This window comes from Pseudorca crassidens, chromosome 20, assembly GCF_039906515.1.
Source record: "Pseudorca crassidens isolate mPseCra1 chromosome 20, mPseCra1.hap1, whole genome shotgun sequence".
NCBI classification, from domain to species: Eukaryota; Metazoa; Chordata; class Mammalia; order Artiodactyla; family Delphinidae; genus Pseudorca; species Pseudorca crassidens.
This window is the reverse complement of record NC_090315.1, coordinates 15,459,829-15,477,645: the sequence shown is the minus strand read 5'-3', so window position 1 is coordinate 15,477,645 and position 17,817 is coordinate 15,459,829.

Here is a 17,817-nt window from a genome sequence, read left to right as displayed (position 1 = left end):
TTTTTTTTGTTTGTTTGTTTGTTTGCGGTACACAGGCCTCTCACTGCTGTGGCCTCTCCGGTTACGGAGCACAGGCTCTGAAGGCGCAAGCTCAGTGGCCATGGCTCACGGGCCTAGCCGCTCTGCGGCATGTGGGATCTTCCCGGACCAGGGCACGAACTCGCGTCCACTGCATCGGCAGGCAGACTCTCAACCACTGTGCCACCAGGGAAGCCCTCTTTGAACAGTTTTAAGTTAAAAGATCAGTCTCATTTTAGTAGTTAAAAATATCCTTAGTGTCAACTGAAAAAAAATATGTACAACCTAAATGTTGAGAATTTTATTCAGGACATTACTGAGGAAGATAGCCTGGGATACAGCCTCTCAGGTAGCTCTGAGGAATTGTCCCAAAGAGGTAAGGGAGGAGCCAGGAGGTATAAGAGTTTTTTGCTGAAAAAAAACAAAAATCAAAAACAATAAAAGGAGTCAAACATCAAAATATTACTGCTAGGGCTTCCCTGGTGGCACAGTGGTTGAGAGTCCGCCTGCCAATGCAGGGCACACGGGTTCGTGCCCCGGTCCGGGAAGATCCCACATGCCGCGGAGCGGCTGGGCCCGTGAGCCATGGCCGCTGAGCCTGCGCGTCCGGAGCCTGTGCTCCGCAACGGGAGAGGCCACAACAGTGAGAGGCCCGCGTACCGCAAAATATATATATATATATTACTGCTAATCACAAAAACCAGATATGTCAAGTTAATGATTTTAGTGCTTTTCTGTGTATGGGAAGATGCAAGAGTCTGGGTTCATTGAGATGATTCCTTTGATATGCATCTTGACTATCTAGGGCCAGTATCCTGTTTTTCTCCATCCTGAATTCTCCACAGGTCTCACCTTCGGGTGTGGCTGCAATGGCAGATGGCTTGATGGTGGGCAATATTTTCTGTTTACTGAAATGGCAGGCAACATTTTTTTGTCCACCTTAGCAATAAAAATGTACAGTGTAACAATCAGTACTTCATTTAAAGCAAAACAACTTCTACCTTCCTGTTTCTCCTTGACCACCTTCAAATATGGTTATATCTCAATTATTGGTTATGTCAATATACTAATTATGTAAATTATTTTAAATTCAAAACCAAGTATATTTTTTCAAAGATACATTTTTGTTTATTAAGGATTTAGTTAGCTTCCTTTGTACCTGTTGCTAGATTTTAGAGATGTTCCAGTGGATGTGTTAAGTGTCCACTGATTTTTTTTTCAGTTGTTCAAATATCCAATTAGAATCTCTCAGGCTTCCATTCTGTGGCTCTCATTTCAAGACTGTACACTTATCATGAAACTTACTTCCATTGTCTTCCTGAATTGGATTCCTGTTTCCTGGAATTAAGTTAATTTTTGCTAATTTTTCATTTCTGCTCAAGTTCTTTTTCCAACAGCTTCCTTAAGATGCACGTGTTAGAGGGAATTCTCTGGCGGTCCAGTGGTTAATACTCTGCCCTTCCGCGGGCCCGAGTTTCAATCCCTGGTCGGGACACTAAGATCCCACAAGCCGCGCTGCCAAAAAAAAAAAAAAAAAAAAAAAAAAGATGCGTGTGTTACAGATAAATTTTTGAGTCTTTTGTGCTTGAACATGTCTTTATTCTACCTCACACTTTGCCAGTATTCACAATTTGGAAACATTACTTCAAAGTTTTCTGGTAGCTCATGTTGTCAAGTCTAATGCCAATTGTTTTCTCTTCCTTTGTATGTGATCTTATGACTCCTTCTCGTTCACCTCCCAATACTTACTGCTATTTATATCCCCAATATACTGAAATTTCATGATTTATGTTGTGGATTTTTAAACATTTTTTGTGCTAGGTATAAGTGAGCACTTTCAGTCTATAGGATTTAGTTCTGTGGGTGTTTCTTGTATTTTTGCTTTTTGACAGTCTTCTCTATTTCAAGTTTTTTGTTCTCTTCCTGGAATTAGTATTTGATAGAAGAATTTTTCATGAGTTGTGCCTAATTTTTCCTTCTTCATAGCTTTCTATTCTTATTTACAGAAGCAACGTAATCTCTGATCTCTCAGAGAGTAATTATACTTGTTTAAACTTTCCTTGTCCATTTTTGCCTTTTATGTCCAAATTAAAAAAAAAATTTAATTTTTTGAATTCTTCTCTCCCTTTTACATTGAATACTTTCCTGAAACGTGTAGCAATTCTTGCCTCCAGTCAGGAGGTAAAACTTCTCAACTGGTAGACTTCAGAGCCAGCCTTTTCATTGGGATACTGCCAGAGCTCTGTTCTCTGTTTTTTAGTTTAGAGCAGAGAACAGTTCCAGTCTCCTAAGTTACTGGTGTTTGGGGCCAGGATGAGGAAGGTCCTGAGAGGCCCAAAGTCCGGGGTATGGTTTTTCACTCTGTCTATCCCTCAGTACTATCTTTCTTTGTGCAGGTATACGTCCTCTCCAGGTCAATACATCCAGAGATCAAACCCCCCGTTTAGTGTATTTGATTACATAAGACAAGAAAGTAAAGCAGGAGAGCCACCCGTTGTGTACAAATCTTCAACCACTCTCCTGTTTTCAGATCCAATATCTCTACAGGGTCATCACTTTCGTACCTGAGCCTTCAGAGGTTTTATACAGTTAAATTGCCTCACAAATAGATGTCTAACTGTGTAGGGCCTTTGATACCAGAGTTCTTCAACAGTTCCTATTTGCTGTCATCCTCATTTTCTTTGGTTCTCACATGTTAATACATTTTGTATTTCTCAACTAAATGAACTCACTTTAATCTTTTTTTTTTTTTGGTAAAGGAAAAATGGGAAATAAATGCGTCCACTTGTTCTGTTTATGGGGAAGCCTTTCTTACTCTTCTTAAATAATAAGATTTTGCTTTTTGACTAGAAATTTTTTCTCTTATACCACATTTGTTCTTTTAGCTACTGCTTTCCTTATCCATTTCATTAATTTCCACTTACATCTCTATTAATTTCATCTTACCACTCTCTCAGAGTATATTTTGTCAATGAAAAACAAATTAATACTCAATCTAAGAAAGAAATAGAGGGACTTCCCTGGTGGTGCAATGGTTAAGAATCCGCCTGCCAATGCAGGGGAAATGGGTACGAACCCTACTCTGGGAAGATCTCACATGCAGGGGAACAACAAAACCCATATGACACAACTACTGAGACTGTGCAGTAGAGCCCTGGAAGCCACAAATACTGAACCCGCGAACCTAGACCCCATACTCCGCAACAAGAGAAGCCACTGCAATGAGAAACCCCTGCACCACAAAGAAGAGTACCCCAGCTTGATGCAAATAGAGAGACACCCTCACAGTAAGAAGACCAAACGGAGCCATAAATAAATAAGTAAATGAATGAATGAATAAATAAATAAAGCATTGATTATAACCCCTGTTGACAGAGGAAGGTGCCAGGAAAATCGTGTGCTCCACTTTGGCTCCAAACAAATGACTTTAGCTCCAATAACTCTGTTCTTTTCCTATAATGGATTGTTTCTTGATGATAATCATCATCAGATGGATGTATGGTTCAAAAGGCAAGAAGGACTGACGGATGAGTAGATGGACGGATTGTTGGGGCTCCCAAGAGTGGAGGAAAGGCCGGCAAGGGCCAGCCCAGGCTTACCAAGCAGGATGGAGTGGGAGGGGCGCGGGGGGGCGTAGAAGGTGGGGGCTAGTTGGGAAGAACTGCGTGGAGTAGGGCCTTGCATCACATCCCTGTGAGGCACTGGGAGAGGCAGAGGCAGGGACCCCCGTCTCACCCGCCACCCCAAACCAGTGTGGCACCAGGGCATGGGCCTCCTCTGCCCACGTCTAGGGGAGGTACCACTTTCGGGGTCAGTGGATTTTCTGGTGACACGACCACAGTTCACATTTCGAGCCGGGACTCTGGGATGTTCCTCGCCCCCGCCTCACCAGATGAGATCGCACACCCTCTTCCCATTTGACACCATTCCCACCCATGCCGATCCAGATTTGGATACACAGAGGTACCCGGCGTGCTTTGGTCTGCCCACCAGCTTTGGCAGCCACTGGCGGAGACGGTGGCAGAGACCAAGAGATCTAGGATGTCCAGAACCTGAGGACAGGAGGGCTGGCGCACACTCCCTACAACCCTCGCTGCCCTCCGTCCTCCTCTCTCCCCTCCCTGGGCTCTGACAACCAGCATTCTACTGGTGGAAGTCTGCCCTCGAACCATGCGGGCGCAGACAAACGCCTTCGTTGCCCCGGGTTTCCCGTTTGTTGCACTGCCGGGTTACTCAGTAAACGGGGCCGGGGCTCTGCGTGATAAGGGTGCGCCCTCTGGCGGCTGGCCGGCGTAGGGGCAGGCGCCGCCTGCGGCCCCTGTGCCTTTGGCACATGGATGGAAGCAAGGATAGATGAGTGGATGGAAGCAGGCAAGGAAGGAAGGGAGGAAGGAAGGAAGGGAGGAAGGAAGGGAGGGAGGGAGGGAGGAAGGAAGGAATGAAGGAAGGAAGGAAGGAAGGGAGGGAGGGAGGAGGGAAGGAAGAAAGGAAGAAGGCTGGCTGGAAGGAAGGAAGGAAGGAGGGAAGGAAGGAAGGAAGGAAGGAGGGTGGGAAGGAAGGAAGAAAGGAAGAAGGCTGGCTGGCTGGCTGGCTCTGGGGCCGGCTGGCTCTGGGGCTGGCTGGCTGGCTGGCTCGGGCCGTGTCCAGTGCTCTAGAAAGGGCCTGGGGCCTAAGTTTTCCAGTGGTCTAGCAGATCGATAGACGGAAGAAAGGATGGACGGATCCACGGCTCAATGGAAGGTTGGAGGAATATACGGACCGACTGTTGGGGCCTCGCAGAGTGGAGGAAAGCCTTGCCGAGGGGCGGCAAGGGGAAGGGAGGAGAAGAGAGGGGACTGGATGGGAGGGGAGAAGGAGGCGGGGAGAGGTTGGGGGCCTAGTGTGGAAGCATGGCGGAAAGAAGAGGCTTTCCACAGTTTCCTGCAAAGCAATGGAAGAGGCAGAGAACCCGCCCAGTGTGATGGCAGGGCACGGGCGGCCTCTGCCCAAGTCTAGAGGAGGTTACCGCGCTCTCTCCGGGTGAGTGGTTTTCCCGGCAACGTGACCGTCAGTTTGAGCGGGGACATGGGGATCTTCATGCCGCTCGCCGCCTCACCAGGCACCAGATTCCAAGCCACCCCCCTTTCTCCATACAATGGACTCCAACAGTATCAACTTCTTAGGCTCATAAAGAGGATCATCCAGCTGCACTCAAGCCTTGAGAAAACTGCAGCCTCATGGGAAACCCCAAGCCATAATTGCCCAGCCACCTATTCCCAAAATTCTGACCTGTAAAAATGATGAGAGATAATAAATGTTACCGGTGTTGCTCAGGAGTAGATATTACAGAACATGTTAATTAAATTAAAATATCCAACACATCTCATGGTGTGAATGTTGCAAGCATAAACAAGCAAGAATCCCTATCTGTTGTGAATTTATCTCTATTTCAAATTGTCTGATATTCGATTAATACATGAGTGACAATTGGAAGCTCTTTTATGTTGAGTAGATTATATTATCAATTCTTTGATATGAGAAAATTTGGAGTATTTGCTAAGAGAAGAGTTGGAATATTTGCTGAAGGCCTATCAATATAATTCATAATCAGAAATTTCCCAGTAGTAGGAATTATCTGATGCTAAGCAGAGATTGGCTATGCCTAAAGGAATTCCTATATTCCTTATATTCTAATCAATTCAGACCAATATGAATAACTCGATGTGCTTTAAGGGCTGAACCATCTCTAATGGCCAACCCACATTTCTTTCACCTATAGGTTTTATCACTAATATGAATTTCTCATGTTGAACAAGATATGAGACATGATGAAAGGCCTTCCTTCATTCCTTTCATTCATAGGGTTTCCCACCAGTATAACTTTTTGATGTTAAGGCTCCCGTGTACTCTAAGCACCTTTCCACATTCCTTACATTTCTGGAATTTTACATAATTTTAATTCTCTTTTGTATAATAAGGGTTGAAGTAAATGCAAAAATCTTCCAACATTCAAAGTATTTCAGATCAGTATGAATATTCTCATATTCAGGAACTTGACAGTTACTTATAAAAGCCTTTCCACATTTCTTAAATTTATAGGGTCTTCCACCAATATGAATTCACCTATGTCAAACAGGTCGAGAGGCATATGTAATGCCTTCCTACATTCCTCATGTTTAGATTTTCACACCACTGTGAAATTTTGTGTTGGGTAAGTTTTTCATGCATTCTGTATTTCTTTTCACATTTCCTATATTCACAAGGTTTTATATCATCATGAATTCTTTTATGTGCATTAAGGTTTGAACTAAGTTTAAAGGCCTTCTTGTGCTTCTTGTGATCATTTCTCACCAGGAAATATTTTTCCATGCTTCAGTAAGAAATTAACCCTTACAAAGGCCTTCCCACAGAGTGTTTCTTTTTTTTTTTTAATAGCTTCTCTTTTTTTTCCTTTAATTTTATTATTTTTAAAATTTTTGACTGCTTTGGGTCTTTGTTGCTGTGTGTGAGCTTTCTCTAGTTGTGGTGAGGGGGGCTACTCTTCGTTGCAGTGTGCAGGCTTCTCATTGTGGTGGCTTCTCTTGTTGCAGAGCACAGGGTCTAGGCACGTGGGCTTCAGTAGTTGTGGCTGGCGGGCTCTAGAGCGCAGGCTCAGTAGTTGTGGCACACGGGCTTAGTTGCTCCACGGCATTTGGGATCTTCCCAGACCAGGGCTCGAACCCGTGTCCGCTGCATTGGCAGGCGGATTCTTAACCACTGCACCACCAGGGAAGACCATCATTAACTTTGAAAAAAGATTTCAACCTTTGTATTTGATGTAAACTCTCAAGGGGAGTTAAGTAAATAAAAACTCAGTATCTCATTTGAAAAGAACACATGGCTGTGCATAAGAGGGAGTGAACCACAGTGGGGGAGACATTTGTAATTTTTAGTGGCATTGTAATTATAGAATCACCAGGCATAGATATTCACCTTTTATTATTTATACATTTGTATATACCTACATTGTATATGGGAGTGGTGTGTTAGAGCTGGGCAGTAATGTCATGCCAGGGCCAACGATGCACATCTCTCCCTAACTCTATGTTCACTGAATTATATCAGTACATTGCTATTGGCCATGGTAGGAGTATTTACACTGTGAACACTGGTAAACACTACAAAACAGGGGTGTCTCTGTGTGTGTGTAGAGCTGGTTGTTAAATACTTAACAGTACTTCACTCCATAAAATGTTTTTTTGAGCTCTCCTTTCAGTATTTCAAATTTTATAACTGTTCTCTGACCCATCTCTACTGGGGAAGATTTTGAAATTTCTATTAATTGTACTATAGAACATTTCCTTTTTCTTGCCATGGAATGGTAATATTTTTTTTCTCATTTAGTTTAGATTTGGATTCAAGTTATATAATAATCAGCCATAGAAAAACGTTTATATATGAAAAACATTCATCTCTTTTTCTGTATCAGATAATTCATAGTGGTGAGAAGCCCTATGAAGATGAAGAATGTGGGAAGGCCTTTAGTTGTGCCTCAAACCTTGCTCAACATGGAAGAGTTCATATTGGTGAGAAATCCTGTGTATGTAAGGAATGTGGTAAGGCCTTTAGTGATGCTCCAATTCTTAGATTACATCATAGAATTCATAGTGGTGCGAAACCTTTTGAATGTGACAAAAGTGGGAAATCTTAAGTACATTTCAAGCTTTAAAGCACACCTGAGAATTCATACTGGTGAGACAACCCTATGAATGTAAGGAATGTGGGAAGACCTTTAGTGTATATGGACTTACTCGGCATTAGTATTTGTACTGATGAGAAACCCTATGAATGTAACACGTGTGGGAAGTTCTTTAGTGCAAGTTCAACCCTTAAAATACATAAGAGGATTCATACTGGTGAGAAACCCTATGACCATAAGAAATGTGGAAAGGTCTTTAGAAGATGTGAAGGACTTATTTGACATAATAGTGTTCATACTGGTGAGAAGCCCTATAAATGTAACAAGTGTGGGAAGTCCTTTAGTGCCAGTTCAACCCTTAAAGTACCTCAGAGGATTCATACTTGTGAGAAACCTTATGAATGTAAGGAATGTGGGAAAGCCTTTCACACTGCCTCATACCTTGTTATATATAAGAGAATTCATACTGGTGAAAAAACTTTTGTGTGTCAGGAGCTTTGGAAAGCTTTTAGTTACAGCTATCAACTTACTATACATTATGGAGTTCATAGTGGTGAGAAATCTTATGAATGTAAGGAATGTGGGAAGACCTTTGGTCTGTGTGGAAGACTCACCAGGCATCAAACTACTCATAGTTGTAAGAAACGCTTTAGGGCTTCCCTGGTGGCGCAGTGATTGAGAGTCCGCCTGCCGATGCAGGGGACACGGGTTCGTGCCCCGGTCTGGGAGGATCCCACATGCTGCGGAGCGGCTGGGCCCATGAGCCATGGCCACTGGGCCTGCACGTCCGGAGCCTGTGCTCCACAACGGGAGAGGCCACAACAGCGAGAGGCCCACTTACTGCAAAAAAAAAAAAAAAAAGGAAAAAAAATTGTGATTTGATATAGCATATTAACACATATATGTGGAATCTGAAATAATTGGTATAGACGATCTTATTTACAAAGCAGAAATAGAGACACAGACGTAGAGAACAAATGTATGGATACCAATGGGGAAACAGGGGGTGGGGGTGGGATGAACTGGGAGATTGAAATCAACATATATACACTATTGATATTATGTATAAAATAGATACCTAATGAGAACCTACTGTATAGCACAGGGAACTCTACTCAATCCTCTGTGGTGATCTAAATGAGAAGGAAATCCAAAAAAGAGGGGATGTATGTATAGCTGATTTACTTTGCTGTACAGTATAAGCTAACACAATAATGTAAAGCAACTATACTCCAATAAAAAATAAATAAAATAAAAATTGTGATTTGACTTAACATAAATGTTAGACAAAATTTGATACTTATTTTTAACAATTAAAATGAACACACAGATAATTTTAATATTTTTCATTCAATAAGATAATGGTGAATAGTCTAAGAATAGGGAATGAGGATAAGTTCACTATTTAAAACACTAGAAATACAAATTGTCAAGGTATATATCAGTGTCAAAATTAACCATTTAGGTTCATCCTGCTCTCCATAATGAGTAACTTGTAAAATGTTGATGACTTCTTTTTCCTCAACTCACTTCATGCTCCTGGATCAATAGATGAATTTTCATGTTCTATTTTTTTTTAGCATTTTATAAATTTATTTATTTATTCTTGGCTGCATTGGGTCTTCGTTGCTGCGTGGGCTTTCTCTAGTTGCGGTGAGCGGGGGCTACTCTTCATTGCAATGCGTGGGCTTCTCACTGTGGTGGCTTCTCTTGTTGTGGAGCACGGGCTCTAGGCACGTGGGCTTCTGTAATTGTGGCACACAGGTTCCGTAGTTGTGGCTTGCAGGCTCTAGAGCGCAGGCTCAGTAGTTGTGGCGCACGGGCTTAGTTGCTCTGCGGCATGTGGGATCTTCCCGGACCAGGGCTTGAACCCATGTCCCCTGCATTGGCAGGCGGATTCTTAACCACTGTGCCACCAGGGAAGTCCCTCATTGTTTTTCATAATTACTTTCTGTAGCTTCTTTCTCCTCAGCTGAGACATTGCCTACATTCTCTATACTTTTTAATAAGTCACGCAGTCTCCTCATTAGCATCTTTAGTGAATTCTATATGTGTGATGACAGTAAAAGGATAAATTATCAAGGAAGTTTCCCTTCGGTTCTTCCCATTAATGAAGAAACTCCTGCACCTAGCAACAGTCCAGGAGGTATTCATTACACTTTAGTCAGGTTAAACAAGAAAGAAAACAAAATCTGAACTCTTCCTTTCAGTTTCCAAATGTAATGAGCATGGAGTCACAACGATAAGTTGGAAATACCTGACGCATGGTTAGGCAGAGTGAGGACTTTGTGCTCTCTCACAAGAAGATGAGGTTGTTCAGTCATATTGAGGAAAGAGCATATCTCAAATGGAAGTAAGAGGGTTAGGTTGTGAGGTCTTGAGAAGTGGTTCCAAGCCCTGACCAAATCAGTGGCCTCAAGTACTATGAGTAGAGTAAGTTGTTGGAATTGAGAGGCAGCCTCCTACCCTTCCACATTCACAAATCCTGACATGGGGCATACTTAGGGAATAAAAACAAAAGGAGAACCTGGGCAAATTAATACCTCAATCATCACCACACACACCAGAGGCTAATTTTAAAATTTGACAGTATTAACTGTCAAAAGAAAGTGATGTTTTGTGAATTATGATATATTTTGGGACTGTGAATAGTTTATTTACTTTGGGGGAAATAGAGCAACATCTAGTGAAGCTGAAGATAGTAACCAGGATACATACACGAGAATGTTCACAGCACTGTTTTTTTGGTAAGTTCCAAAAATGGGAACCACATTCATTATTAATCTTTTTTTATTTTGCATTATTTTATTTCTTAAAAGCAGTTTAAGTTTTAGAACAAATTTGAGAGGGAGGTACGGAGATTTCCTATAGAGTCACTGCCCCCACACATGCATGGCTTCACACATTATCAACATCATTCACCAGAGCGGTACATTTTTTACCAAGGATGAACACATCATAACCACCTAACGTCCATAGCTTATCTTAGGGATCACTCTTGGTGTTGCACATTCTATGGATTTGAATAAATGCATAACGATATACATACATTATACATACATACATTATAATACCAAAGTTTAACGTGTGTGTGTGTGTGTATATACACACACAAATACAATATACAGAGGATAGTCACTGCCTTCTAAATCCTTTGTGTTGGGACTTCCTTGGTGGTGCATTGGTTAAGAATACGCCTGCCAATGCAGGGGACACGGGTTCAATCCCTGGTCCAGGAAGATCCCACATGCTGCAGAGCAAATAAGCTGGTGTGCCATAACTACTGAGCCTGTGCTCTAGTGTCTGTGAGCCACAACTACTGAGCCTGCGAGCCACAACTACTGAAGCCCACATGCCTAGAGCCCACACACTGCAACAAGAGAAGCCACCACAATAAGAAGCCCGCGCACCACAAAGAAGAGTAGCCCCTGCTTGCCGCAACTAGAGAAAGCCCGTGCATAGCAACGAAGACCCAAAGCAGACAAAAATAAATAAATTTATTTTTTAAAAAATCCTTTGTGCTTTCCCTATTCATCTGTCTCCTCCTTTGGCAACCACTAGTCTTTTTATTGTGTCCTTTTCCAGAATATCTCATAGTTGGAATCATAGCAGTATATGGCTTTTAAAACTTGGATTCTTTGACTTAGCAATATGCCTTTAAGGTTCCTCCATGTCTTTTTATGGTGTGATAGATAATTTCTACTTAGTGCTGAATAATATTCCATTATCTGGATGTTTCACAATGTATTTATCCATTCACCTACTGAAGGACATCTTGGTTGCATCCAAGTTTGAGCAATTATGATTAAAGCTGGTATAATCATTTGTGTGCAGGTTTTTGTGTTGACATAGTTTTCAACTACTTTGGGTAAGTACCAAGGAGTGCAATTGCTGGACTGTATGCAAAGAGTATGTTTAGTTTTGTAAGAAACTTCAAAATCTCTTCCAAAGTAGTTGTAGCATTTTCCATTCCCATTAGCAGTGGATGACAGTTCCTGGTAATCCACCTCCTCACCAGTTTTTGGTGTTGTCAGTATTTTGGAATTTGACCATTCTAATAAGTGTGTGGTGGTATTTCCATGTTTTAATTTGTACTTCCCTAATGACATATGATGGTGAATACCTTAACATATGCTTATTTGGCATCTGTATATCTTTGGTAATGTTTCCAGGTGTTTTGCCCATTTTTTAATCCATTTGTTTTCTTTTTCTTTTTTTATAACTGATAGAATTAACATGTAACACTATATTCGTTCCAAGTGTACAGCATAATGATTCTTGCGTACGTTGTGAAACAATCAACACCATAAGTCTAGTTAACATGGGTCATCGTTCATAGTTACAATTTTTTTCTTGTGATGAGAACTTTTAAGATCTCTCTTAGGAGCAGACAGCCAGGACTCCAAGGTGGCATCAGTTGTACCACTGAAGAAGCTCCTGGATGTCAAATTAAGGGAGCTGCCAAGCTGGATACTAATGCAGGATTTCATCCCTAAAGGCATTGCTGGAGCATTCAAAGAGGCCAGAGCCTTATGGGCATGTGTAAATAAAAGCAAATCTCTGGGTATTTCATGTCTCTTTTTGCTCTGAATTAATCTGGCCAGTAAAAGCCTTCTCAGATCAGTAAGTTATGTAGAGAAGGACAGGGTGAGATTGTTAGCTCTTGAATTTCCATGTTTGATGGGTCCTATCAAAGGCTGGCTCTGAGGTATTTCAGACAAGGAATGTTTTCTGTTGCTTAGAATCAGTACCACTGCCTCCATCCATCTTAAAGAAATGTCATAAGACTTGGGGAAAATGAGTTTGAAACATAAGGAGACATCATTCTGTCTCCCTGCCAGACAAAACTGAGACGAATATTTGAAATGGTCTATCCTTCAGCTCTGTGCATTTTAAAGTGCAGGACTAGTCAGATCAGTCCTGTGGAAGCCACGTCATCATCCTTTAGGGGCCTACGTGGTCGCCAGCCTCCTCAGGGCCCCCCCTCCTTCTGTGTTTTTCTTTATAATTTTGGTCACCCTGTGGCTCTCTTTTGCGTACTGTTTCCTCCTTCCCTGAGGCCTTTCCTCAGCTTTGCCCTCTCATATTAGAAGGTGTAGAGTGTGCCCTCAGAGAAGTGACTTCCTTTCCTGTTTGCAGGTTATTACTGGTATTACAACAAGTATTTCAACATGAAGAAAGGGAGCGTTGCTGGGCCTTCTATGGTGCCGGCAGCTTATGTGCTTTTCAACTACTGACATTCTTACAAGGAATTTAGTGAGTCTCTTGGGTTGCTTTGTCTTTGGTGGGGTTTCCCTTGACAGGGTGGTATTGGTTCCCTGTCAAATTGACAAGTCCTTCATTCTCCTGACAACTGAAGAATTGGAAGGACTTATCAGAATACAGCATACTTTAAGTGAGAAAATTGTGGCAAAGACAAAGATAGGAAAAATAAGATGAAGCTGGGATAAAGGTAATACTTAGGAAGCATTCTATAAGATACTGTAGGCTCTACCAAAGGTTGGTGGAAAACTTGGCTTTATCTTCCTAGCAGCCAGTGTGAAGAGGGAAATAGGTCAGTGCTACAGTCCGATGTCTGTGTAGTGCTCTGGAAAAGCATGGCTATTCCTGGTTCTGAGACCTGAGGGGAGTTTGTCCGGCGGGAGATGCTGGGAACAGTTTCAGTGGTGGCCACTGGCTGGGTTTCATGGGCCCTTTCTGACAGCATTCAGCCCCTTGCTAGTCTGTTGCATCCAGAGCAATGAAAGATGGGCTCTTGGGTGCTGTTTTTCTGAGTTGGGTGTTCCTTCAGGGAAGGAAGAAGCTGGCCAGGTGGCAGATCAGCTCCTAATTCCTCAAGCGGGTTCTGGATCATCTCCTGAAAGCAATTTTCAGGATGGCTTCATGTGATCTTAGCCTGTTGCCCTCCCTGGCATCCTGTGCTTTCACCATACCTTTGAAGAAACTTACCATTTTGCCTTTCTAACTTCAGAACGTGATCGGCCAAGCGAGTACCACTGAAGAGGGCGCACTCTGCATTCCTGACCATGACCTTTGCGGGGCACCCCTGAATCCTTTCATAACCTAATGGATAGCTAACACCCAATAAAAGATGACTGGTTAAAAAAAAAAAGATCTCTCTTAGCAACTTTCAAGTATGTAATACAGTATTATTAACTATAATCACCATTCTGTATATTACATTCCCGTGACTTATTTTATAATTGGACGTCTGTAGCTTTTGGCCACCTTCACCCATTTCCCCCGCTGCCTCTGGCAACCATCAATCTGTTCTCTGTATCTATGGCTTTGGTTTCATTTTTTTGTTTCTGATTTTTTTTTTTTTTTTAGATTTCACATATAAATGAGGTCATACAGTATTGGTATTTGTCTTTGTCTAACTTCACTTAGTACAATGCCCTCAAGATCCACCCATGTTGTCACAAATTGCAGGATTTCCTTCTTTTTATGATTGAATAATAATTGTATATATGCCACATTTTTAAAAAATCCATTCATCTCTTGATGAACTCTTGTTGTTTCCATGTCTTGGCTATTGTAAATAATGCTGCATTGAACATTGGAGTGCAGATATATTTTCAAGATAGTGATTTTGTTTCCTTTGGTTAAATACCAAGAAGTGGAACTGCTGGGTTATATGGTAGTTCTAATTTTTTTGAGGAATCTCCATACTGTTTTCCATAATAGCTGTACTAATTTACATTCCCTCCAGCAGTACATAAGGGTTCCCTTTTCTCCACATTCTTGCCCACACTTATTTCTTGTCTTTTTGGTAATAGACATTCTTACAGGTGTGAGGTGATATTTTTATTGTAGTTTTGATTTGCATTTCCCTGATGATTAGTGATGTTGAGCATCTTTTCCTGTACCTGTTGGCCATTTGTATGTCTTCTTTGGAAAAATGTCTATTCAGAGCCTCTCCCTATTTTTTAATTGGGTTGTTTGTTTGCCTTTCTATTAAGTTGTATAAGGTTTTATTTCTTAATATATTGTGGATTATAAATCAACTATACTCCATTATAAAATAAAAATTAAAAAATATATTGTAGAAATTGTTTTATCATGATACTTAGTGCCAAAAGCAGGAGATATTATATACTAAGTAGCAGTGCATTAAAATGTACATCAAAAAAATCCTTGTAAGAAACATTTTGAAATGTTCACACTGGTTTTTATACAAGAACTGTATTATGCATTTGATTCTCCTTTATGTTGTTTTCCAAAATTTCTTAGATAATTTTATTAATTTTTGTAATGAAATCACAAGAGAGCAAACATTTCACGTGCTTCCCTCCTTCTCTTGTATTGCAAGGCCTAAAATTTCATGTGCTGTCTTAATATCTTTGAACCTCTCAGGGCCCGTAGGCCTAACCATGAGTTCCCCTCTTCTCACCAGACATGCCCACCAAGCAGTGGGAAGAAAACTAACCACGCTGTTCGTTCCTGTATCAGCCAAATCATGTCCCTGTCAGCCACAAATTAATCAAAGAAGCCAATCACATCCTTCCACAGCAACCAGGGGGCACCTCATCCTCTTGTTAGTAGAAATCCTGCTCCCAAGTGACACCACCCTGTGACATGTTGTGTCCTTCTCCTGTAGGATTTGAGGATACTCGACTCAGACTGCTGTCAATCTCATCTGTCTAGAATCTAGATGTGTGTTAGGATATCTTCAGAACCCTAGGGCAGGACTCTCTCCATCACCGCTAGCTGAAAAAACACCTGCCTACTCATTTTTACTGCTATTCCATGAGTTTTCGGTATCTACACTGAGAAAGATTTTATAAAGCTCAATTAACCTTCAAATAGGAACGCTAGATCATGTTGTCAACCTGTATGTTTGTGATTGAAATTTTATTTTGCTGAGCCTACAAACTAATATTAAACTTTTGCCCTATTTGTAAGACAGATAAGGCTAAAATTATAGGTATTATAGGTACGTATCCCTCATTAAGCTTGGACTCAAATGGAAAAGGAGTCTTTTAGATTATTTCTTCAGGTTGGGTGAAAGTGGAGCTTTAGAATAAGAAGTGCGAGTTAAAGGGGGAGAGGGGGAGAAAAAGAACTGAGCGTTAAAATGGGAAAATGTTGGTAGTAGAAACAGATATTCTTACACTGCTGTGAATATGTAAAATGGCATAATCACAGTGAGAAATTTGTCAGTATCACAAGTTAATGTGCAAAAAGCAAGACCATTTTCGAGAACTTAAGTTACATGTAAGCCTACATAGGTGCAAACTGAAGTTTATGGAGGGATATTAACTGAGCATTGTTTGTGAGAAAAAAATAGGAAAATCCATAATATTTATTTGTAGAGTTTTTTTCCTTAGAGAAGGTTTCAGCTACACATACTGTGGCCTATTTTGCAGTTGTTGAAAATGATGACACTCCTTAAGTACTGATATGGAAACACATTTGTGTGAAGAAAAAGAAATACATACTTTCATATGCATATAGCATACATAGTATTTGAAATTACATATACATTTTGTATTCATATGTGTGTGTGTAACATTGTATATTTTATTTTAAAATAACTTATCTGGGGGCTTCCCTGGTGGCGCAGTGGTTAAGAATCCGACTGCCAATGCAGGGAACATGGGTTCGAGCCCTGGTCCGGGAAGATTCCACATGCCGTGGAGCAACTAACCCTGTGAGCCACAGCTACTGAGCCTGCAGTCTAGAGCCTGTGCTCCGCAACAAGAGAAGCCCGCGCACCGCAACGAAGAGTAGCCCCGCTCGCCGCAACTAGAGAAAGTCCGCACGCAGCAACGAAGACCCATTGCAGCCAAAAATAAATAAATAAAATAAATAAATTTTAAAAAATAAAAATAAAATAAAATAACTTATCTGAAACAACAAGGTCCTACTGTATAGCACAGGGAGCTATATTCAATATCCTATGATTAAACCATAACAGAAAAGAATATGAAAAAGTATATATATATGTATAACTGAGTCACTTTGTTGTACAGAAATTAACACAACATTGTAAATCAATTGTACTTCAATAATATTTTTTTAATGTCAAATTATTTTATGAGAAAAAAATAAAATAACGTCTGGAAGGCTATATACACTAAAATCAAAATGCTGTGCATGCTAAAGTTAGCTACTATATGTCTGAAATATATGGCAGAAGAGGTTGATCGCATTTTTAAACTTTATATCCTTTTGAAATGTTAATCTATGCATGAATTGCATATTTAAAATATGTGGTAATGCTGATAACTGAAATATGGGCATCCTTTGATGAGAACTTTACATTTCCCATTTGCTTACTCATGAACTCACTCATGAATCTAAATATATATATGTGTAATGCAACCTTAATTCTTCTGATAGCCCAGAATAATCTTCCTCCTTTCAGATTTTGAGTCTGATTTATCTTCACTGCCCGAACAACTGAGAAGCAAAGTATTTTTCAATGAGATGTCATGACCAGGCATTACGAATTAAAAGATGTTTCTCAACCTGTGGGCTTTTAAAAATGCAGTCAAGCTCGCCACTTCACAATAGAGCAGAGAGGGATGAAAAGAATCGCTTAACAACAATTTCTGGTGGACATAATATTGTAAAATGTAAATAAGGTATTGCTTTTTGTTCTAGTTTTCAGAGAACTGCAATCATTATTCTTGAAAAAGGGACCAAAACTCATTCTCCCTTTTTCTACAATGAGAATATATTATAAAGTCTCACTTTATCCAGGTTCTCTCACCTGGAAACACGTCTTTGCTAATCAACAGTATAATGTTATACACCTTATGTAAACTCAGAGGCTTCAGCTCTAAAACCGGAGTAGTCAGCACCTGTGGCATTGCGAGTGGAATGAGCGTTTTAGGGAAGGGATACATTCACCTGCACACTCATGACACACGACACAAACACGCACAGTTTGGTTGGATCATGAATCCACTTCAAGAGCTCGCACTGGATGGCCCTCGAGGTCATATTACTTGATTCAACTGGACAGACCCTTCACACGCAGGCCTGAAGCCTTGGAAAAGAAGAGCTCCGCAGGCCCCTCCTCACAATCCTCTGGTCCGGCCCCACCCTCACTCGCCGCCTCCTGGCCCTGGGAACAGCTGAACCCGCCTTCCGCCTCAGGTTGGGCCTCCGGGCGTTGGGAACACCAGCGCTGC